The sequence below is a fragment of the Pimephales promelas genome, chromosome 23 (assembly GCF_988280905.1).
Source record: "Pimephales promelas chromosome 23, fPimPro1.hap1.1, whole genome shotgun sequence".
Lineage (NCBI taxonomy): Eukaryota > Metazoa > Chordata > Actinopteri > Cypriniformes > Leuciscidae > Pimephales > Pimephales promelas.
Window position 1 is genome coordinate 2,658,494 of NC_142791.1, and position 25,579 is coordinate 2,684,072.

At 39.0% G+C, this 25,579-nt stretch overlaps 1 protein-coding gene across 13 annotated transcripts in view; it reads right to left on the minus strand.

The window, feature by feature from the left end:
• Window positions 1–25,579, minus strand: part of nbeaa (neurobeachin a) — a 130,511-nt gene that overhangs the window by 75,589 nt on the left and 29,343 nt on the right. The gene's annotated exons all lie outside the window — the stretch shown is intronic.

The window sequence follows — 25,579 nt, forward strand, 5'->3', positions numbered from 1 at the left end:
CCTAATCCTACCCATCTCCACCCCCTGATCCCTAACCCCACCCCTAATATTACCCATCTCCGCCCCCTGATCCCTAATCCCTCCCCTAATCCTACCCATCTCCACCCCCTGATCCCTAATCCCACCCCTAATCCTACCCATCTCCGCCCCCTGATCCCTAACCCCACCCCTAATCCTACCCATCTCCACCCCCTGATCCCTAACCCCACCCCTAATATTACCCATCTCCGCCCCCTGATCCCTAACCCCACCCCTAATCCTACCCATCTCCACCCCCTGATCCCTAACCCCACCCCTAATCCTACCCATCTCCGCCCCCTGATCTCTAACCCCACCCCTAATCCTACCCATCTCCGCCCCCTGATCTCTAACCCCACCCCTAATCCTACCCATCTCCGCCCCCTGATCCCTAATCCCTCCCCTAATCCTACCCATCTCCACCCCTTAGATCTGGATCCAACTCCGCCCCCTGGATCTCGTGTAATGAGGTGCTACTGGCTGGATAGTGGCCCTGCAGGAGCAGGATTGGACACACCCCTGCACAAGCCAGTAATTGAAGGCTTTTAGCTATGCAAATTATGATTTCACACATCACTGTGTTCCAAAATGTGTCAGAATGCTTTGCATTGTATTCTCAGTGCCGCAAGGCTGCTGTAGCCGGCATTACTACAAAATTGTCTTCCACGTTATTTTCTCCTTTAGGTCATCTGCTGTCGAGATGAAAAACAGTCTGATGAGAATCTTGCTGAGGATGCAAGTTATAATTAGTGAATGCTTCTGATAATAGATTTCTAGCTGGTCAAACTTAACGAGAAGCCTGTTATCTTCGTAAACTGGTATGATCTGTTTTTCTCCAGGAGGGTGAGGCAGGATTAGTTGGAAAGTGTTACCACGGTATCGTCCCATTGAACTATTTACAATCCATGCAGTGCAAAAAGAAGGACAGCGGGGATGACAATCCTATTGATTTGTCATGGTTCATCACTCCCAGAAGCTTTTAATGAATAGATGATTAATTGCGAGATGTTTACTCATCAATAATTGCCTTTGAAACCCAGAGAGACCAGGGTTTTTTTGTGTTTTTTTGTGAACAACTAAAAACGCAATTAAGCTTTCAAACAAATGGTTTGTAACAGGGATACAAAATGAACATGTGACCCGAGCACATTGAACATTTAAGGACACTGCCAGTCCAATATAAAGTCTTTATGTAAAAATAAAGCTGATAGACATACACACTAAATTGTGAAATCAGTAGAATACTTTATATAAGGAGGCAGCATAACAAGAGTAGACTTGTTTACCTCCTACACACAGTGCGTATGAGATAAAAAAAGACTTGGACAAACTCAAAAAGACAAAGGATAATACTAGAGTTTCTTTTCGACCCTTGAACACTGACAGTGGTGTCAAACACTATTTTTAAACAACAGCAGAAAGCAGAAGCTGTAACAAAGAGATCAGACAAAAGAGCAGTGCAGCCTCCAGCACATTAGCTCTCCACCTCGCTCATGCTTTATTACAGCGGGAACACACTTTATCTGAGTTCATCATGGCAGATATGGCGGATGGGATCGGGAGACAACCCAAGCCAGATGCGTTACACGCTCTATTTTTACTTTTTATTGGACTGGCGATGTCCCTAAATGTTCAACGTGCTCGCGTCACATGTTCATTTTGTATCCGTGTTACAATGAGTCGATTTTATCTGGAAAATTGAATTCAGCAGATGTTCCGAGATATTTGTGATTCAGTATATTTCGGAGCGTTGCAATAATTGGGTGCCAATCATTGCTGCCTTTGCTCATATTTACCAAGGGCACTAACATTTAGTACACTGTAAAATACACTGCTGGTTTAACTTTAAAAAATAAGTATCCTGGTTGCCTTAAAATTTTAAGTTAATTGAAATGGAAAAATTGGGTTAATACAATGAAGGAGATTAATTTAATCACCAGAGACTCAAAATATTATGTTATCTGAACTACATAAATTATCTAAGTTGATTTGACAAAAGAAAAAATGTTGTGATTACAAATCATGAAAATATTTTTTTTTTACAGTGTAGTGTGTCTACTGGTCTTAAATGTTATAAATTAAATAGTGTAATATTTTTACAACAAAAAAATAATAGTTCTCTTTTTTATTATACTTTAAATTATAATTTATTTCTCTGATGCAAAGCTGAATTTTCATTAGCCATTGCTTCAGTGTCACATGAGCCTTCAGAAATAAATGCTAAAAGGCCTATGCTGATTTGATATTACCAAATTTGGAAACAGTTGCTGCTTAATTTTATTTTATTTTTTCGGATTCATTGATGAATAAAAGAAATAAAAAAATTATTTTGTTCTTTTCTAACAAAAGAAATCAGGGTTTTTTTTTTTTTTTTCAATTTAACACATCCTTGCTGGATAAAAGTATTGATACTGGCCCCAAGGTGAACTGAACAGTGGCGTATATTGCTACAAAAAGTTTATATTTTAAATAAATACTGTTCTTTTCTAACTTTTAATTAACCAAAGAATCCTGAAAAAAGTATCAAAGGTTATTACTTTTTTATATTAAGCAGCATAACTGTTATATGTATATATGCCTGAATAATGCACAATCTGACAAACATGTGCTAACTCTCGGTAATGTAGTCATAAGCTAATCTGTAAAATACTAACTCATTGTCAGAGATTACACTCTGTGCAGCACTAAAGCAGTTAGCAACAAATTATTTTTCCACAGGGTCCCTTCCTCTACTCCCAAACAATCAATTACATTCCACACAGACAGTTGTGTTTGGAAGAGGGCTAATTCATCTCGAAACGAAACAAGCCACAAGCCCAATAATGAAAGAGGTAGAATCGGATTTGCACAGGCAGAGCTGAAAAACAACTGTGGGAAAATAAAATGCAAATCACAAGTGTTCTTAATCTTAAGTGCTAAATCACTCAACAGATAACACGATAAACCCCTTGTTATAGCGACAGATCAGAACTTCTCCAAGGTTGGTGCATTTATTGATCAATTTTTCTTTAGGTTGGAGGTTTGAAGGGTGTCTTTTGGGAGAACATTTGTATTTAATGGGGTACAGAATAAATTATTCGAAGAACAAAAAGCCTGGAAGTGAACTAATCCGTGCTTGCCCGTAAGAATCCATTAGCCAAAATTAGGCCAAAGCCTTAAGGTAGAATTAATTCTCCTCGTATTGAATTTCTCTTTTCCATTGAGGATCCCAATTAGAGCGCGGGACAACACCTCCTCACGCGCTAATATTTCGACATCTTCATTTTCCTGGACAAATTCAAATCACGCCTTTAATTAAGGAGCTCTGATTACATGCTGACAAATATAGAAGTGGCAACTGTGAGGGATCGAACATTTCTGATGGTACAATGACTAACATATCAGGTTGCCTGGCAACCATCTATTCTACAATGCACCGTGAAGTCCATGTCCATTTTGAGAATGTGAGTACCATGCCAAACACATGACATGCCAGGAAGAAAGGAGAGCCGGCACTGATCCAGACTGAAGAACAGAGGACTCACTATATCCATCTGGAGAAATCTGCTGTAGGAGTTACGTGGGTCTGCAAGATTGTTTTACCGTGACGCAAACACAGAGCAATCTGACAAGAGGGAGAGAGAGAGAGAGAGAGAGTACACAGTACACAAAGAAATATCACTAAGCCAGCCCTCCACTTTACCATCTCTATACAAACATCACAAAGCGCCTATTGTTGTTGCGTTTCAATCTGAAGAAGATCCAGATCTGTTACCCTGAAAAAGAGTCGCCCAACTCCGAGACATACGTATTTTGTGGATAAGCCAATAACAGGATGGATTGCGACAAGTGTAAAAAAAAGGATTGTGAGATAAAGTCACAATTCTGTATTTTTTTCTCAGAATTGTGACTTTATATCTCGCAATTCTGACTTTGTCTCGCAATTCTGACTTTGTCTCGCAATTCTGACTTTATATCTCACAATTCTGACTTTATATCTCACAATTCTGACTTTATATCTCACAATTCTGACTTTATATCTCACAATTCTGACTTTATATCTCACAATTCTGACTTTATATCTCTCAATTCCGACTTTATATCTCGCAATTCTGACTTTATATCTCGCAATTCTGACATCATATCTCGCAATTCTGACTTTATATCTCGCAATTCTGACTATATATCGCAATTCTGACTTTATATCTCGCAATTCTGACTTTGTCTCGCAATTCTGACTTTATCTCTCACAATTCTGACTTTATATCTCGCAATTCTGACTTTATATCTCGCAATTCTGACTTTATATCTCGCAATTCTGACTTTATATCACGCAATTCTGACTTTGTCTCGCAATTCTGACTTTATATCTCGCAATTCTGACTTTGTCTCGCAATTCTGACTTTATATCACACAATTCTGACTTTATATCTCACAATATAACTTTATCTCTCGCAATTCTGAGTTTATATCTCACAATTCTGACTTTATATCACGCAATTCTGACTTTATCACGCAATTCTGACTTTATATATCGCAATTCTGACTTTATCACGCAATTCTGACTTTATATCTCGCAATTCTGACTATATATCGCAATTCTGACTTTATATCTCGCAATTCTGACTTTGTCTCGCAATTCTGACTTTATCACGCAATTCTGACTTTATCACGCAATTCTGACTTTATATCTCGCAATTCTGACTATATATCGCAATTCTGACTTTATATCTCACAATTCTGACTTTGTCTCGCAATTCTGACTATATATCGCAATTCTGACTTTATATCTCGCAATTCTGACTTTGTCTCGCAATTCTGACTTTATCACGCAATTCTGACTTTATATCTCGCAATTCTGACTTTGTCTCGCAATTCTGACTTTATCACGCAATTCTGACTTTATCACGCAATTCTGACTTTATCATGCAATTCTGACTATATATCGCAATTCTGACTTTATCACGCAATTCTGACTTTATATCTCGCAATTGCGACTTTATTTCTCACAATTCTGACTTCATATCTTCATAAAATAGGGATAAAAGTGGACTATTTAATTTGATTAGGCCATCTTAGTTTTAGATATGACTAGTAATCTTTAATCCTGTTTTTCTAAATCTCACACACACCATGTAGGAACGTGGAAGGTAATAGGTTTTGTGGTGTGACGGTACCCTAAGAAAGAGGTGGAACCGACTTGAGCACATCATGTATTAAGCAGCAGCAGACTTTCATCTGCCATGTAACTTTAACTTTGTTTTGTACACATTGCTAGCACTGGGTTGGACCGCTTTTGGGCAGCACAGTCCCAGCTCACACCCAGCACAAAACAACACTGCCATTAACACTGCGATCTGTTGAATAGAGGCATAAACTGCCTGAGGTACTGGCAGTGACAGCCTCACTAAGCACACTGCTTCTCAGGACAGCCAATGATGTTCTCTCAAGTGCATAAGGCAAGCCTCGGTATTACAATCGCTCAAAAATAAAGACATTTCATCATGTAACTCAGCCAACCCTGTCAGATTTACATCGCAGGGATCCAAGTCGTACATATGCACTTAGAATACATTGAGCTAGCAATCATTTAGCAACCAAATCCTAATATTTACATAATTAAATATTGCATATTTACAACTGAACAGCAGTAATCAAGAATGTTTGACAAGAAAAAAAAAGGAACAGCAAGTTCTGTAAATTTATTGCATCCTGGAGTGTAATTTACCGCTGTACTTAGAAAAGATACTTCATCTGGTGCAAAGGAAAGGTGTGAGGAAACCTGTTCCAATAGACCACTGAGCAAGTAATTATGCACTTGCTAGCCTAGCAATCCTCTCACAAAGACCTGAGCCAAAAGAGGCGAAGGCTGCAATTGGCACAGGCTTCTCAGGGTTTTGGCACGAAGTTCTGCGTCGGCGTAGTCGCTGGAACGCCGCAGTCTCCCGCCGTTTGATTGAGGACGGGGATTCTGTGACCTTACTGAGAAATGGATACCTCTGACATTCACTTAGGTCATTCCTCAAATTACTCAGCACTTACCAGTGTTATTTCAGTAATACTGGGAAACTATTGTAGTTTTTATTTTTACATCTCCTGTTTTCATTTTAATGAATGTTTTGAAATTTTGTTGTGTTTTTGTCATTTTAAATAATACAATTTTTGTCCTATAGCTTTTATTTGTTTTATTTCAGTTGTAGTTATTTTAGTACATGAAGTTAAACTAAGGATGAAACTAGCTCAAATCAAATAAATTTAAAGCTAAATTATTTTAAAAATGTAAAAATTGGATGAAAAAAAATTATTTTAATTAAAGGTGCATTGTGCAAGTCTCTGAGCTTTTGCAGAACTACGCCCCCTCTGGCGACAAGCAAAAATGCAACCAGGGGTGTGCACGCTCATGGACCACACACACACACACGCTTCCACGAGCTGTTCATAACCAAAGGAGCATCAGCTGCACAAATCTTACAGTCATAATGTCTTCAGAGGTAATAAAGTTATAAATATGCAAGTCAGCCACATACAAGTGATCTTTTATGTGGTTGGACACTTTGTGGCTGTAGTAACGAGGTAAAAACGATATAAATACTGTTCGTTTTCTCACACAAACCGCTCGTTTCGTGTCTTAGGCCATCAATGTGTACTTACATGTACGACTCATTAAATCATGTTTAATTTGGACTTCTCTGTGCATGCTCTTTGAGGTGGTGACCATAGACCTCCATTTTATGACTGACAGACACAAACAAAGACACCTACATCTTGGATGCCCTTGAGGTAAGCTAAAACATACCGAAAATTTATTTCAAAGTGAACTATCCCTTTAAATTGGCAGTTTTCCATTTGGAAGCTCTAGCAGAGAAGTAGGGAAAGCGAAAGATAATGAGGCTGTAAACATTACAGATCAGAGCGAGTCATCTTCTGCTAGTCTGGAAGTCTTATCCGAGTTTGTTTACTTGTGCTGTGGCTGGGAGATATCCTTCAGCAGAGCAGTCACTGTGAGGACACTCATTTTCAGATTTACTTTTCTCATTGCGGTTTTCAATTGCTAGCACTTGAGATCTTAGAAGGATTACCGCGGCCTTGCCATCTGTTGTGCAGTGCAGCTGTTTCGGGTTTACGCTCTCCCTCTTAGCGACTCGCTGAATGCATTTGTTATTTCATATAATGCGGCGTTGGAGATTCGCCGCGGCCTCATCACACCAGGTCACCCGCTCTTCATCACGGCCTGCCACAAAGGTCACCAATCCATTTCTCTGGGTTAGGTGTTCAATGTAAATTCTCCGAGGGATGTACGACTTCCCTTGGCTGGATCTTATACTGCAGGTGGCACAAATGGGAAGAGAATTTCGAATGATGTGTCATATCTATGTTTGGACGGCTGAGAGAGACTAGAGAGATACTGAATGACTGAAAGCGGTGACTTCGAGTCAGTAGGACGCACTCTGCGGAAAGAATATGTAATTTCGGCTCAGCAGGACGGGCAACTTCAGAGATAAAAAGATGCCAGAGGAAGGTGATTTAATGAGGCATTCTGGATGAATACACTTGAATGTTGATAAATCGTCGGAGAGGGAGAATACTGAATTTGTGTGTAAACAAGAAACGCCATGCTGAGAGGACAGCTGTCAGTGGAGTGACAGCTTTAATAATAAACAAACACGCTCGTCTTGAGACTAACTTCCTGCAGAAGCACCACGAATGACAATGAGGGACAACAGACATATGGGAAAGAGTCATATGCTCAATGCATTTAAAGGTGCGATATGTATTTTTTAGCGGCCTCTATCGGTGATGTTTCAGATTGCATCCAATTTTTACAAGAGCGCTCGTGCTCGAACACAACACATGGTACACGGCCACTCTGAGACTTTACACACACCGGAGCATCACACAACATGCGGAAACTCATGTAAACTCCCACTGCAGTGTTACAATAATAAGCTACTGTCTGTTATCAGCTTGACTTTAAGTTAATTTAATTTATTATTTTTTTATTTAGAGAAACAAGGACAGTGTACAATAAACATTAAACTCAAAGGGGAAGATGCATTGTACCGGGTTTTAGCTCAAGAGCTAATTTTCACCCGTAGTCCCTGGGCAGGCTGATGTTAAGCTAAGATACATAAAAAAAACATACATGAATAATAATATTTACAATGGCAAAATTTAAAAATGTACGAAAGCAAATGTTCACACCTTTCATATATGACTGAACTAATGCTCCATGCTCGTACCATGATAGCGGTACATTTGTGGTGTTATCTAGCATAACAGGCTAATCTCATGAAGTAGCATGTGTATTACACGCCAATTCGTATTTCCATTTTTGGCGTGCTATCAAGACGCATAATCGCCTTTCAGCGTGTTTATGAACGCCGTTGACTTAACGTTATATAAATATATGACTTACCTCAACCCCGTCCCTAAACCTAACCGTCACTGGGGTTAATGGCATTTATGAGTGTTCCCTTACCATCCTAGGTAAAAAAAAAGATATGACTTACCTCAACCCCATCCCTAAACTTAACCGTGACTGGGGTTAATGGCATTTATGACTGGAGATTTGACTGCGTGTATGGACACGCGGAATGACGCGGACGTTAATGGCGTAGACATATACCCATACACGCGGATACACGCAGATAGCTCAAAATGCGTAGAGATAACACACCACCTGACTCGAAAGTGGCGTATATGTTTACGCAAAAGTCATGATGTCATGTTGAGCATAAGGCATTTCACTAACTATTCGCGTATCTTTCACAATTAGCACTGTCATCAACATAGGTGAGTGTATAATGTGATAACGAAAATGGAGAGTGAACTAGACTGAACTATTTCATTGTAACAGTAAGATCGTAGGAAGTGACATTACTGTACTGAACGTGTCTGGAAATGTGTAAATAAATAAATAAAAAATAAATAAATAAACTTTTTTTAAGTTTTTAAAAAAAAGAACCAACCCCCCCCCCCCCCCCCAAAAAAAAACAAAAACAAAAACTAAATTAAAACAAAACACAAAATATTAAACATTTTTAAATGTTTATAAAATATTTAAAGTAGAAATAAAAAAGAAGCAAAGCAAAATAAATCAGATGGGCCACGTTGATTACAATGCTCTAGTCTGAAACCCGTGTTTACCTGCTGTATTAATTCAGCAAGTGATCCAGACCAGTAAGTGTGTGCATCCAATCCCAGTGCACACTGGTCAGAGGTGAGAGGACACCAGCGTACGGCTGGTTAGCCATTAGTGAGCATTAGCGTGTGGATGGGACAAAGGTCCATTGAAGGGCCGCATTATTAATCTAGGCCTTCAAAGGCCCGAGCAGCTGAGTGTCATGGCAGAGAGGGCTAATTACGTATTCGTTTGCCCGGGGTAATTTGCACCCATTGTGCTGCTGCGACTGAATCAAGACATGAGATCACAGATTAAACACTCAACGCCAGAGAAGAAGAGCTTTTCAGAACCAAAGTGCAGAAGGAGGTGGAGGTGCTGGGGAACGGGACGAGGCAGCGTGAGAAAAAGTACAAGAGGTAATGATACGGTCCTTCACATGCATAATATTGCCTTTATTTGGTCTCGGTACCTAAGGTACATAAAATAAAGGCTCAGCTTTCAAATTCTGTCAATTCAGTTTTGCCATTTCAAAAGTTACAAAGCATAAAGATTACTGTGATAATTGAAGAGGAGCGCTGCAAATAAAGTTTAGTGAAGTTTTGTTCACGTATCATCAGCTGAAAACAGCACAGATGAAAGATCTATTCTTTGGATTCAATATCAAAATGAAGATTGATTCAAATGGAAAATCAATATTGTCAAAACTCATGACATGTTGACCCATTGTATCTTATCCACATTTTGTATATAGTAGTATTCCTTTATTCAGACTCATGGTCCATCCATACAAACACAAACACACAACACTGTAAGTTACTGTAAAAATGATATAATAAATATAAATATAACATTTTCATATAAAAAATATTTTTTTTATATTTTCATATATTTAATATAATATTTTTTTTATATTTTCATAATATTTTTCTATATGTTCATATAAAAAAAATCATTTTTTTATATGAAAAATTATTTAAAAATTTTGATAATTTTGCTGTTTCGGACTATTATTTTTGGTTGCCGAAATTTCTGTGCCTCACTACATGTCACGTGGCTCTGTAATTCGTCGTCTATCTCTGAATACCGCCATGTAGAACACATGCGTGAAGGCAGACAGTTCGACAGTTAGCGATACGTAACCTCATTTCCTGTGTGTTTGCACATCAGATTAACTTTGTTTGCGTGCCTGATCTTGCGTCCCTCAGCACATCTTCCAGTAAGACTCCTTTTCCCTTCTCCGCCAGTGCAGATCCATCTCTTTGCGCTCTTCACAGCTGCCTAACCCAACCGATAACCTCTTGGCCTGTCATGGGGGAGATGGCGTGTTTCTGTCGGAACAGTTCCCTGGCTCTCCCTTCGGTCCCTCGGCACCTCCTGTGTCAACACCCGCAAGCCGTCAGACCCCGAGGACAAACAGAGGAGCCAATCTCCTGCTGTCACACTCACGCTCTGATCAATGAGGAAGGCAGAGTGTCTTTGTTATCGGTGATTAGGTTTTCATGAGCAGAAGCCGCATCCTGTCTGGACGACCATCTGCTCATTTACTTGCTCTCAAAGCGCACCGGGAAACGCAGTCCTTGGGTCCCGTGAGCTCCCACCTTTTCTGAATCAATACGCCACAGTTGATCACCGTCATCACGGGAGTGAAATAGAGAGCGGGAAGTTAAATCTAGGACTGAGCATCTCTCATTCACAAACAAACCTGGAAATGACAATCCAGTACAATATGTTAGTTTTTAGGGGAGTAAGCAGCACCCCTCTTACTGCTCATACTTAATGAAAATGATGTCATCATTTAAAAAAAAAAAAAACACACAGGGCTTCGCTCAGTGGCTCATCACGCTGTTGCCGTTTTAAAAACACAGCGCTCCCATTGAAAACAATTGGGAAAATACCCTTTGGTGGACATTATTCAAGTTCTTTCCATTTTAAGTTCTTCAAAATATCTTATTTGTGTTTCAGAAAGGAAAGAGAAATGACGAGTAATGACTTTTTGGGTGAACTATCCTATTGTCCGACACATTTTACACCACGTCCCATTTCTAGGGACTAGAATATACTAGATCCAACAACATGCTAGAATACACTCAAAACACTTTGACAACTACATAGCAATGGCTTGAAGGGTTCATTTATTTGTATTTTTATTCAAGGCGGCAAGTTTTGTGCAGGTGAACACAACTCATGCTTTCCTTTGAAAATGTCAAAATCTAGTTGAAGATGAACTAAAAACAACTATCTGTGTAGATAAGCCTATCTGTGTGACACCTTGTGTAATAGACACCGCTCTAGGCCTAACATCAAGGTTAATTACCTCCTTCTCCAACTCCTTGCTATTGTGGCTTTATGAACGCCTGCACCGTGTGTATTAAAGAACACAGACACACTGTTTCCGCCATTGCTGGTGCTGTGTCAACATTTCTCAGATTAAGAAAAAATGTTCTTCCCGATGATCGCTGAATACCACAGTAATGTACAGTATCAGCAGGGGACAGAAGGAAATCACTGAAACACACAGAGAGGAATCCCCAATAGAAATGTGTTTGTGAGACTGCAGTATTTTCAGAGAAAGCTTCATGAGCTTCATGAGATCCATTTACAATGGATGTGAATGGGGCCATTGAAACTCCCAGTTTCAAAACAATATGAATGTCTAAAGAAAAAACAAATCCCTTACTAACATTCTATATCCAATTTTACAACTTTCATCATCAAAACTATGCAAAACTAATGCAAAATTGCTTTTATAAAATGACAAGCTGCTTTTAAAACCTTCAGATGGCTCAATTGAATTCTTTGTGCTTCACCAGAACCTCAATTTTAGCTTTTTTTTTTTTTTTTAAAGAAAACACACAAGTTTTCTGAATAAGAGATTCTGACAACCGTGAAGCAATGCATTATTAAAATGCCCCACACAAATACATAAGCTGTTTGTGGACAGAAGCATGAGAATATATTTAGCACACCTGTTCATTGCATCTGCAGTGGGCCTGTTGAGTTCAGCATGACCTCAGTAATTACTGAACATTCACACGCTTCATGAACATTAAAACTGGACTATACAGGACAAGACTATTCACACCAAGTTCAAAAGATTGCTTAAACAACAAAATATTGTTTTGCAATATTCTGGTGAAACAAAATATTGTTTTGCAATATTTAGTATTATTATTTGGAGGCCATGGCAAATTATTCATTGCATGGATTGCCAAACTTTCAGACAATTTTGCATAATAATGTTATATTAAATTGTAGGGCTGTCAAACGATTAATCACAATTAATCGCATCCAAAATAAAAGTTTGTGTTTACATAATATATGTGGGTGCACTGTGCATAATTATTTTATATATATAAATACACACAAATGCTTGTATATATTTAAGTAATATTTTCATGTATATACTGTATTTAGATTTAAATATAATTTATATTATATATATAAATGAAGATTTCAGATGCAAAAGCCTCTAAGTGCCATTGGAAATTTTCTTCTAAAATGATCATTTTTATCAAGCTTATATATTCAAGTTCAGTAATTTCACTTAAATAACAATTAATAGGTAATCCTCATTGCAATTTAAGTGAAATTACTGAACTTAAATATACAAGCTTGATAAAAATGATCATTCTAGAAGAAATTTTCAAATGGCACTTAGAGGCTTTTGCATCTGAACTCTTCAAATATAAATATTTTATACATAAATAATATTTTTTTCTTAAATATACATGCATGTGTGTGTATTTATATATATATATATATATATATATATATAAAATAATTAAACACATATATTATGTAAACACAAACTAATCGCGATTAATCGTTTGACAGCCCTATTAAATTGTAATAATAGAGGCCACAGTGATTTTACGTATACATAGACTCATATATAAATAATATAATATATACATATTAAAATAATAAAGTATGTATGTTTTTTTTTATCATTTTAATATGTTAAAATACTATATTTTTATGTTATTTCCCATTTTTTTTATTCTTTGATGTTGTTTTAATACTGGTGGCCAAGGAATAATATGTATATATCTTCAAAGCAGAATTCTCAATCGCAACATGAACAAGCGCACACTCACCCACAAACACACATATCTACTGTATATTCCGCGGTGAATCCTTTTTTGAAGAGGAAAGCATGAAATAACAGTGGAGACGTTGGACAGAAAACAGAGGAATGTATGAGGATGACTCACTGAGATGAAGATGAAGAGAAGGCCAAGAGGATCTACCCACACACTCTTCTATCATCAGCAGACAAAGCCGCTCCGGGCCCCAATCAGGCCCGATTACACAGAGCACAGGACCCCTGTCCTCCAGGCATGAGAACACACCTGTCAATCACGCCCGAGAGCCCAAACTGAGCCAGGCATGCAGAACTCAACACAAATCCACATGGAGGAAGGGGAGAGGGTTTACTGCACAGATCTACTCATGTTTGTAACCCTCAGGTCCTGCTCTTGAGCTCAAGGGAGGGAAAATGAATTTGATTCTATCCCAATGAAGCTTTTTGATATATTCCCCAAGATAAAATAACAACATTTACACATAGCATCCCATTCCAACAACTACGCAACCCATGTTTTCTCTCTTTGAGCATCAATGACTGTTTGCAGCCTTCTGTATAGTGCTAGTAGTGCTACTGTAACTGTTTTGGTTTCCCAGAGTGCCTTGCACAATTCGACGTCTTCCCCGCGGTGACTGTATGATTTTGAGTTCCAGCTTTGCCACTTAGGACAGTTGGAGGACAGACTGTTAAACAATAAAAAAGAAAGAAAAGCTGCAAACAATCACTGATGCTCCAGAAGCAGCAGACAATATTAGGAACCAAGGAAAAGGATCATTTATCTTTGGAATATATTTAAATATAGAACTTTTGTTTTGTGGAATATACTTAAATATCCATTACATGCAGCTTCTTCAGGCAGTTAAAAAATACAAGAAAAATACAAGAAAAAATAAATTTAATTACTAAACGGACAGATTCTCCAAATCAACTTATGAGCACTGTGTGGGGTTAGCGATCAGGGGGCGGAGATGGGTAGGATTAGGGGTGGGGTTAGCGATCAGGGGGCGGAGATGGGTAGGATTAGGGGTGGGGTTAGGGATCAGGGGGCGGAGATGAGTAGGATTAGGGGTGGGGTTAGGGATCAGGGGGCGGAGATGGGTAGGATTAGGGGTGGGGTTAGAGATCAGGGGGCGGAGATGGGTGGGATTAGGGGTGGGGTTAGAGATCAGGGGCGGAGATGGGTGGGATTAAGGTTGGGGTTAGGGATCAGGGGGCGGAGATGGGTAGGATTAGGGGTGGGGTTAGAGATCAGGGGGCGGAGATGGGTAGGATTAGGGGTGGGGTTAGGGATCAGGGGGCGGAGATGAGTAGGATTAGGGGTGGGGTTAGGGATCAGGGGGCGGAGATGGGTAGGATTAGGGGTGGGGTTAGAGATCAGGGGGCGGAGATGGGTGGGATTAGGGGTGGGGTTAGAGATCAGGGGCGGAGATGGGTGGGATTAGGGGTGGGGTTAGAGATCAGGGGCGGAGATGGGTGGGATTAAGGTTGGGGTTAGGGATCAGGGGGCGGAGATGGGTAGGATTAGGGGTGGGGTTAGAGATCAGGGGGCGGAGATGGGTAGGATTGGGGGTGGGGTTAGGATTCAGGGGGTGGAGATGGGTAGGATTAGGGGTGGGGTTAGGATTCAGGGGCCGGAGATGGGTAGGATTACGGGTGGGGTTAGGGATCAGGGGGTGGAGATGAATAGGATTAGGGGTGGGGTTAGGGATCAGGGGGTGGAGATGGGTAGGATTAGGGGTGGGGTTAGGATTCAGGGGGTGGAGATGGGTAGGATTAGGGGTGGGGTTAGGATTCAGGGGCCGGAGATGGGTAGGATTACGGGTGGGGTTAGGGATCAGGGGGTGGAGATGAATAGGATTAGGGGTGGGGTTAGGGATCAGGGGGTGGAGATGGGTAGGATTAGATATATGTAAATCTGGATCCAACTCCTCCCCTAGATTGGTGTTCTGCAGTGAGGACCATCTCTTCATTTGTAGGCTCTGAAAACACGTCTTCTTTCCCCCATTACATGCACTGTTGAGCTTCCTCTGAGACTGCAGAGAGGCAATGTCTCTCTCTCTCTTTCACACATCTATCTTTCCCAATTCTCTATTCCAAACAAAATTCTAGTTTCTTCTCTTCGCGCCTCCTTTGGGTCTTGAGGCTGTTTGCGCTGTCGCCTGGATGTGACTCGTACAGTGTGTCAGCAGGAACACACAGAATGACAACACACAGGTGAAACACAGAGAAAGCACATCCCATCAGCTGCAGCGGTGGTACACCGGTCTCGCAGAAACACACCTACGCACACCTCAGTGAAAAAATTGGGTCTTTTCGTACACCTACTCCTATACGAGGCTTTTAGGCACTGGTGAGCTCTCTCAAGCTCTGGATCAAAGGTGCTCCAAAAAACACACAAGCTCCTGAGATGTGGTACAACATCAAAGGCATCTTGAAGGGCCGTGAATGGACTATAAGAGGGACGTGTGAAGACGTTGTCTGTCGCTCGCGGTCTTCATACTCGACTGGGGACTCAGTAGCGGATACAACTTATGGTTTGGGGTTATTTACTGTTGAGAAGTTGCATTTAAAGTATCTTCCATGAATGCATCAGTGTTGTTACTGTTAACTAAAACTATTGAAATTGAATTGATTTGAAGCTGAAATGAAAGTAAATATTAGAAACAAACGTTTTATAAATGTTTCACTGAAATAAAAGTCATCTAGAGAGTTAATATGGCCAACTGATCAAGTACTCGGAAATAACAGGAACGTCTCAGAAACACAATTTAAGTTACATATTGCTCAAATTTAAGTAACACACACACACAAATGTCAAAAGAGCTTGACTTTTAATAGTTTTGCTGTGATTTAAGTGGTACAATTTCAGCAAAGAGCAATTTGTACAGACACTGAATACGGTGACATTCAGTCCAAGGAAGTGACAGACGTCGTTCACACAGGATGAAGCCTTCCTTTCAAGAACAAGTACACATGGAGGATAATTGAATAGAACCGATGCAGCAGTGGTGTAGAGAAGTGTTTTAAAAGAGCTATTTTCAACCTCACACTGCATCATGAATGGCTGTAAAGCTCAGTGACTGTGTGAATTTGGCGCGAGACACAATGCAATGGCACAGACCAACAATTAATAGAAAGAGTCGAAATTGCTTTCCAAATTAGACAAAATGACCATTCCTAATTGTGATCATTGTGTAAATTGGTTTTTGCCATGCAATTCACCTAATACAGAGCCAGATTCATGCAGTCACTGAGCATTATGATTTGGACCCATTCATGCTTAGGTGATAAATGTGTGCTGCATAAATGTTTAATGTGAACAAAGGGAAAAAAAATGAATAAAAAAAAAGACTAATCAAATATATAAAACATAAACCTACATTAAATATTAAAAATTTATAAAAGAAATACTCTTTATTCTCTCTCTCTCTCTCTCTCTCTCTCTCTCTCTCTCTCTCTCTCTCTCTCTCTCTCTCTCTCTCTCTCTCTCTCTCTCTCTCTCTCTCTCTCTCTATATATATATATATATATATTAGGGCTGTCAAATGATTAATCACGATTAATCGCATCCAAAATAAAAGTTTTTGTTTACATAATATATGTGGGTGCACTGTGTATAATTATTTTATATATATAAATACACACACATGTTTGTATATATTTAAGAAATATTTGTATGTATATAATGTATATAGATTTATATATAATTTACATTATATATGTATAAATAATTTACATTTTATATATATATATATATATATTATATATATAGATAATAATTTTTTCTTAAATATACATGCATGTGTGTATTTATATGTATTTAAGATACGAGAGGCTGTGCTGTATCGTGAATAAGTAACGGCTGAAGGGCGTTGTCAGGCACGACGCAAAGCTTTTATAAAACGTTTACCACACAATAAATATATTAAAGTAAAAAAAAATTTATTAGTAATTAATTAGTGCAACTTTCATGAAGTAAAATCACTAAAAGCCTTCCTTCCGCTAGAAAAAATAGTCCCTGACCGTGAACAGCAACAACGCTCCAGTGTGTAATATGCATGAAAGCTCAAATAAACACAACACAGGAACTGCAGTGTTGCGCAGTGAACCGTTGTGAAGCGGTCATAGTCGTGTTTATCATGAACAAAGCACAGCTATTGACCAATCAGAATCAAGGATTGGAACTCACCGTTTTATAAATATATACACACACACAATGCATGTCTTTTTATTGTAGTAGTACAATTATTATTCTATTTTTCTATATTTGTGTTATATGAAATGGCCTCACACACATGCACACTGATAAAAAATGAAAGCGCAAGCGATCTGTTTTTGTTTGCAGTGATCACTTCTTTCTAACCCTCTTTTATTGTGTTACTCGCCACAATCAAATCATGAGCATCTAAAAAGCCGGTGGAATTAGCACAATGACGCAATCGCCTGTAGACAACCTCCGCCAGTTCTCAACCCCCCCCCCACCCAGCTCAGAGCCGCTGCTGTAACCATGGTGACGGGCGGTGAAGGGCTAGAACAAGTTTCAAGGTGAGCCGGGGCGTAGCGGTGAACTGTGGAGAGATGGATTGTGGCGTCTCCGTGCTGCACGGGTGACTTGAGCGCGCGTCTTGTGCCTGGGAACACATGCAGGTGCACAGATGAAGGAAAGTACAGCAGGTGGAGTGATGGGGCTTCAGATGTGGAGCGGCTTCTTAAATCCCTCTGCTGGGCTGTGACAGGAAGCTGATTACTGTGTTTCCAGCTCACACTCCGTTACTGCCTCGCTCCATCCCCGCGGCTCTACTGCAGGACAGAAAAGCCTAGTGAAACCGTGTCCTCTGTAAAACAGAGTACGGAGCGCTCACTGGTTTTATTGTTTTTGTGGTCATTTCCTCTCTCATAAGAGTTCTAATATTTCACGCTGTGTAAAGGTCAGGTAATGCTCACTTCGTATTAATGTTCATCAACTAAAGAGATGTGTTCTGCCTAGGGGTGCAACGGATCAAAAAACTCACGGATCGGATCGTTTCTCGGATCAGGGTCACGGATCGGATCATTTTTCGGATCAGCAAAAAAAAAAAAATTACTGTAAATAATAACCAAAATAACTGTAATAGCCTACTGACAAATTCTTTAATAATAAATAGACTTAACATTATGATATTCTGTTTTATTTTAACTTCACAGGGTTCCAAACTGAAAGTTGAGGGCAGCATCACCTCAAATGAGAACTCACAGCGAGTTCTACAAAAAAAAAAAAAAAAAAAAAAAAAATTCTGGTAGCACTGGGGCTGACATTATAAATCACTAAGCTTAATAGGGTGTAGATGAAATTAACTTCGTTATTATCATTTATAATGTCTTAATATCAATTAATAAAAGTAGTGAAAATATCATCGTACTTTTTTTTCATTTTAGGACAATCTTTAAAGGATAAACAAAAAATGTGTTGGTAATCACATAAAAAATTCAAAAAAATAAAACATTTATTTATGATATTATTGAAGTGCTGGGAAAAGATGTGTAGTAGGCTACTTGTAAGCATTTGACTATTTCTTACACATTATCATATATAGGCTGATTTGTGGACTGAAAGCCTTCTTTAAGTGTTTCTCCTGGTTTCCACGTCAGCTCTGTTTGATCTGATATGGTTTATAACAGAAACCTGCGCCGAATCGGAGTGTTTCTAATTGGATCTCGTGGTGTTGATGTAATTAATTCTGAGGCGAATTCAATGGATTTCTTCACTGGAGCTCATCTCCTAGTAACAGTGTTGCGTGAGCGAGATCGGCCCGCGACTGTCAAGTTCGGGGCTTTATTTTGTCAATGGATCGCTGCTGCTGCTCCGACCACGGTCCTAATCATAAATGAGTAGCGTATTTTCGTTCCACTTTCATTTTGTTTGCATTCGCTGCTAGGTAACGACTAACGAGTCGATAGATCGCTGATTGCTCAGACGCACATCAGGTTGTGATATTTGTCTCCGTCTCCCTCCCACAGATGTTTACGCGCGCTATTCTTGTCACGGATTCATTGACGCGCCGCTTTACCATGCGTTTAACGTGTGGCAAATTCACTGGTCGCACATGTGCGACTGGATGTAAAATTCAGTCGCACACTCTCAAATTTTGGTCGCAGTCTGGTTTGGAGCCCTGAAATGACGCGGGGCGTTCAAGCTTCTCGATCCGTTCCTCCGCTCGCTATGACGAAGCTGTGCGTTGACTGAACAACATGCGCACGTTTTTTTTTTCTTTTTTTTTTCATAATCAATCCGCGGATCACGTGTGTGCCGAACCGAAGACATTGATCCGAACGAATCACGGATCAGTAATGATCCGTTGCACCACTAGTTCTGCCACATTGCGCCGTTCAACATGGATCCTGTGTCTTTTCTATGGACGAAACGCATTACCTTATTGCGTCCTTGAGCATCGTACACTCTGCTGCAGGCAAATAATGTGACCAAACATGAATTACTGGACGATACCCTGAATACAAAACTCAGCACGGTTTTAAATGACCCTATAATTAAACCTTGCATGCTTTGTTTACAACTAATTACTCAAGCAAACAATACATAAATTAATTCGAAATAAGAATGAGATTTCAGAAAGCGACTGAAAACAAAGACTTAAAGGAGCTAATGAACTTAAATGAACTAATCTTTTTTTTCGTGCCATTTGGTTCATTCAACGAACAAAATGAACGAGTTGACTCTGGAAAAGATTCGTTCATTTTGATGGAGAGTCACGAACGTGCATCACAGAACAGAGCAAGGTGTCCATTTGAGGTTATAAAACTTAAACTTTGTCTTTTTTTTTTTTTAAATGAGCGATCGTTTCGCTTGATAAGACCCTTATTCATCGTCTGGAATCGTTTAAAGCCCTTTGAACAGTTTGCACTGAAACTGTCTTTTGGACCTTGAATCGTTTGGTTCCCATTGAAGTCCATTATATGGAGAAAAATCCTGGAATGTTTTCATCAAAAACCTTCATTTCTTTTCGACTGAGGAAAGAAAGACGTGGACATCTTGGATGACATGGGGGTGAGTAAATTATCAGCAAATTTTTTTTTTTTTTAAATTGAACTACTCCTTTAAGCCCTATTCGCACTGGATTAGTATTACCTGGTGACCTCTAGTCATTTGTATTAATCGCGGAGTTTGTCTGTGATCTTAATTCTGTGTGAATTGGCCATTTCTGTGATTTGTAAAGTAAAAATTCCCCCGCAAATGACCTCCCATTATTTCGCAGATCACAGAGGTCTTGTGATAATATTAGTCCGGTGCGAATCGGCACCTCTGTGATTTGGTGGGGTCGTATATAATTTTTTCAAGGTTTTGGTTTCCTTAATCCATCTTTCGTGAAGAATTGAGGCTGTATTGGAGTGTTTTGATAGTATTTTGGGTCATCAAAAATCATCAGAAGAGATGGATGACATACAGCAGTATGCGGTAAATACCATTTTTCTGTTCATTCATGACATATCATTCAGCTAGACCTATAACGACAAGACATTTCAAGCAATAGCCTATTGACATCATATCTGGGAGCCACACAAAATTCAGATGGGTGGGTCATTTCTAAATCACACAAGGTTCCCAGATAATACTATTCTTAAGTATATGAAGAGTTCAGATGCAAAAGCCTCTAAATGCCATTTGAAATTTTCTTCTTTAATGATGACTTTATGAAACTTGTATATTTAAGTTCAGTAATTTCACTTAAATGGCAATGATAATTACCTATTAATTGTTATTTAAGTGAAATTACTGAACTTAAATATACAAGTTTGCTAAAAATTATCATTAAAGAAGAAAATTTCAAATGGCATTTAGAGGCTTTTGCATCTGAACTCTTCATATACAGTACATGGTACATGTGTTTGTATTTACAACATAATTATACACCGTACACACATATACTGTATATAATGTACACACAAACTTTTATTTTGGATGCGATGAATCGTTGCCAGGTTAAACTGCAAGTTTCACACACAAGCCCAAAGAGACTTTCGACACAGACACTTCCATCTTGTGCCCTTTATAAAACCATGAAGGGCAAGCAGAAAATATATCTTGATATTTTAGCATTGAAAACGCTGAAGGAAGGCAATGAAATTTATGAGAGGTAACAAATCAGCCGTTTGCCGCCTGTCGTCTCCATTAGACAGTAAACGAGGTCTGTGTATCCTTGAGCAACGAGCGACGTGGCTGAGAAGCCGAGAAACACAGTACATTTCAGCGCTTTAAAACTCACTGACCTCTAAATCAAAACAATGCCTGAGTATGTGAACAAGAGGCTTGTCATTTTCAAGTAAAAATAACGAAAAGGCTGGTACATTTACCTCAAGGCCCACACACAAATGTCAAGCTGTCTGTCTACGACCGGCGGTGATCGTAATCTGGTAAGAAAGGGTTTTAAAGGATCTTAGCATCTATCATTAAAGCTTACAGTTTCAAAATGCCAATTTAGATCAAGTTTAATTGACTTCTATAAGAACGGCAGGTTAATAAATAGTGATAAGTGTTCTGCCTCAGGCAGATCGTCACCTTGTGAAGGGAATTTGATCCCAAAGCCCTTCTTATACTGTTATTACATTTTGCATTCATTATTGGGATTACTTTAGGGTGTCCACCTTTCCACTAAAGCTCACGGGGGGATTTGTCATTGGAGTCAGTGATTCACAGCGACACAATATGAAATGATGGGTGCTAATAACTCCACACGGTTCTGTTTCTATGCGGCCAATTCTAACGCGCCCTACTTATCGACAGTAAAAATAGATGAGACGATATAAATGGCTTCAAACAAATTGTGATGAAAGGAATGTAGCATAATTGTGCCAGTTAAGAAACAAACAGTAAGCCAACAATAGAGTCGTCTTTAAAAAAAGATCCAGACTAATTTACAGACAGACAGGTTTATCTGGAAGATTGCATAACTCAGACTTGACGTGCTTTAATAGGGTAAATATCATGAAGAAATATTAAAAATCTCTTAAAAATACTGAAAGATCAAAAAAAGGTAATTAAAACAAAATCTGGGCTTTTAGAAAGTAAAGATCTAAGCAATACTGTTGCCATCACTGGTGTCAAATTAAGTAAATTATTATTATTAATAATTATTTTTTAAGTTTGGGCATTTGGACCTGTAAGCATCAATTCAACTCAATCAACTCTTTCACTCAGTTATACCGGCAGGCCAACAGACTCAACAACAACAACAAAAAAAGTATTGTTATTATCAATCACAATTACAATGATAAAATAAATTAATGATTGCTTAGAAACAACACACTGTAAAAAATTAATATGCTTTATATAATCAATATAATTGTGGCAACAGATTACAAGCAATATTATTAATTAAATTTAACAAATAAGAATCGAGTAATAATTAATCAAATTATTCCATAGTAAAGTTTACACCAAAAAATGTAACAAAAATATCTCACTATACAGACAGACGTCAAAGATTAATTGAGAACTCTTTATTTTATATTGGCAACATTGAAGACACCTGATGTTAACAAGCAGAATCCTTTTAAAACAAAAAAACAAACAAACAAACAAACACTGATCACGATAATGGTGACTTCAATTTATGTTTTTTTTTTTGGTTGTTGTTGTAAGTTTTACTCATTTTAAATGGTTTTAACTTTTAAGGAACTAATTTGATTAATTATAACTCAATTCTCATTTGTCAAATTTAATAAATAATATTGCTTGTAATCTGTTGCCACAATTTTTTTGATTCAACAAAGCATATTCATTTTTACAGTGCAGTTTGCTGAACAAACCAGAGGTTTATTCATATTCGTGGCACAAATTCTACAGAAATAATGCTTTAAGGTTGAATACAGTGCATGGGGTTAAGGGGTTGTTCAAACTCATAACCCTAATCATGAGCAATAATGATAACAGAGAACATCCTAAAAAGCAACACTAATAGTGATGCTAGCTAAACAAACCACCACTAATGATTAAACCTTTGCCACCTTGTGGTTAGAGAGTGCTTCACATAACATGAGAGAGAGAGAGAGGGAAAGTAATAGGAAGTTAGCCATCATTATATACTGCAGGACTAGTTTCTACTCAGGAAAACATGCGTGTTTGCCCATGGCAAATGACTCAGACTTGTGGAAAACAGCACAGACTCTTCAGCCAGTTGTCTAATCATTGTAGAGATGGGGGGGGGGGGGGGGGGGCGCCTTAAAAAGGCGCTCTCATCTGCCTGTTCTGAACCCAGAGGGAACATCTGCTTTCTCAAAGAGAGAGAAAACTACAGAAAAAAAAAAATCCACACTTGATTTGGACAGGAACAGACAGTCGGTCTCGGTTTCAGGACCTTGGAGAGCGAACAGTCCATATTTACCGACACTATGCTTTGGAAAGGTGGAAAACATGTCTGCTTTGTTCAAATGATGTATGGATTTAAAGGGATATGATGACATATCTAGTGCGCCTAGTCTTCAGGGGCCCCTTTCCCCCTCCCTGCGGTCCCGTGCTCCCCCTCTCTTTGCTTTTAACAGTACGTTTGCCAGCCCTGGTAGAAACAAGAGGCATGTATGGTGTTCCTCATCCAGTGATATGAGATTACGGCTGCGGCCAATCGAATTACAGCAGAACAAGGAGAGGAACAAAGCAGCCTGTGCTCTAAACTCTAAACGCACTTCAAAGACTCAAAGCCTCCAAGCCTGCCATGCAGGACAGACCCCGGCACTGGCAGACGGGGGGATGGAGAGAAATGTAGAGGGTGGAATAAGACCGTCTGACATGAAAAGAACAAAAGAAGCTCTTGAGGCCGCAGAGAGTGGATAGACGGAGAACGGGCTACAGACAGCGAAGTGTAATCATCTGTAAGCATCAAAAAAATCAAGTCGATAACAGCCTTATTACAGTCCATTGACGGGTATCTCCTCTGTGATAAGACTGGAGCTGTTCTGGAGAGATCAGATTGGGCCTTAATTAAGACTAAAAGCAGTGTTAAGGCTGAAAGCAACCTCATAGACTCACTCTGGCTTTTAGCGGTGGACTCCAAATGCAATGTCGTTTTTGGGCAGGTCGGGAAATCGTTCAACAGCTTCTAAAAGTATTTGAACCCTTTAACCAGTTATTAACCCTAACGTATGAAATCATAAATGGAAAAATCTAAAACATTTAGACTAAATCTAAATGTTTCTAAATCTCTTGTTTGTCAGAATTTGGCGTAAACAGAATGAGATCATGCCTTGTTACCACTGCGCAGGCTGGTGGTGGTGGTGTAATGGTGTGCGGGATGTTTTTTAGGCACACTTTAGGCCTCTTAGTGCCAATTGGGCATCGTTTAAATGTCTGAGCATTGTTTCTGACCATGTCCATCCCTTTATGGCCACCATGTCCCCATCCTCTGATGGCTACTTCCAGCAGGATAATTCACCAGGTCACAAAGCTCGAATCAATTTCAAATTGGTTTCTTGAACATGACAATGAGTTGACTGTACTAAAATGGCCCCCACAGTCACCAGATCTCAACCCAATAGAGCATCTTTGGGATGTGGTGGAGCCTGGATGTGCATCCCACAAATCTCCATCAACTGCAAGATGCTATCCTATCAATATGGGCCAACATATATATTAGAGCCCGACCAATAAAGGATTTTGAAGGCCGATACCGATACAAATATTTTTGGGTTTTAAAATCCGATATTCCGATATATCGGCCGATATTTTATTTATTTATTTGAAACTGGACATGATAGTCACAAATTTTGTCCTGCTTATTTGAGTTAAGAGAACTGATGGGGATGTTCTTTTAATTGTTATTCAAGCAATGTATGTATCGTGACCAACTCAACGAGGAACGGTGTACAGTGCCCTCTGGTGAACAAACTATACAACTCCAACACTCATGACATGGTTCAAGCGTTTTTCATCCGTTTTTATTTTATTTTTGAAATATTCATTTATCCGCCATTATAACTGCCGATACCGATAGTTTGGAAAATGCCTAATATCGGTATCGGCCGATAATATCGGTCTGCCGATATATCGGTCTGGCTCTAATATATATATATATATATATATATATATATATATATATCTCAAGGATGCATTCAATTGATTTCAGCTTTGCCATTGCAGGAATAAATGAACTGTTTTACATGATCAAATTTTATTTATTTATTTTTAACCAGGTAAAACCCATTGAGAGTAAAAATCTCTTTTGCAAGGGAGACCTGGCCAAGATAGGCAGCAAAATTACATCACATCATTACATACGTACAAAGACACACATATAAAAGCCAAAAAAGATTATGGACTTACAAATAAAATCTCAACGAAAACATTGACATGTGAGGGAGTCCAACTCGAAACTTCTCATTCTCAA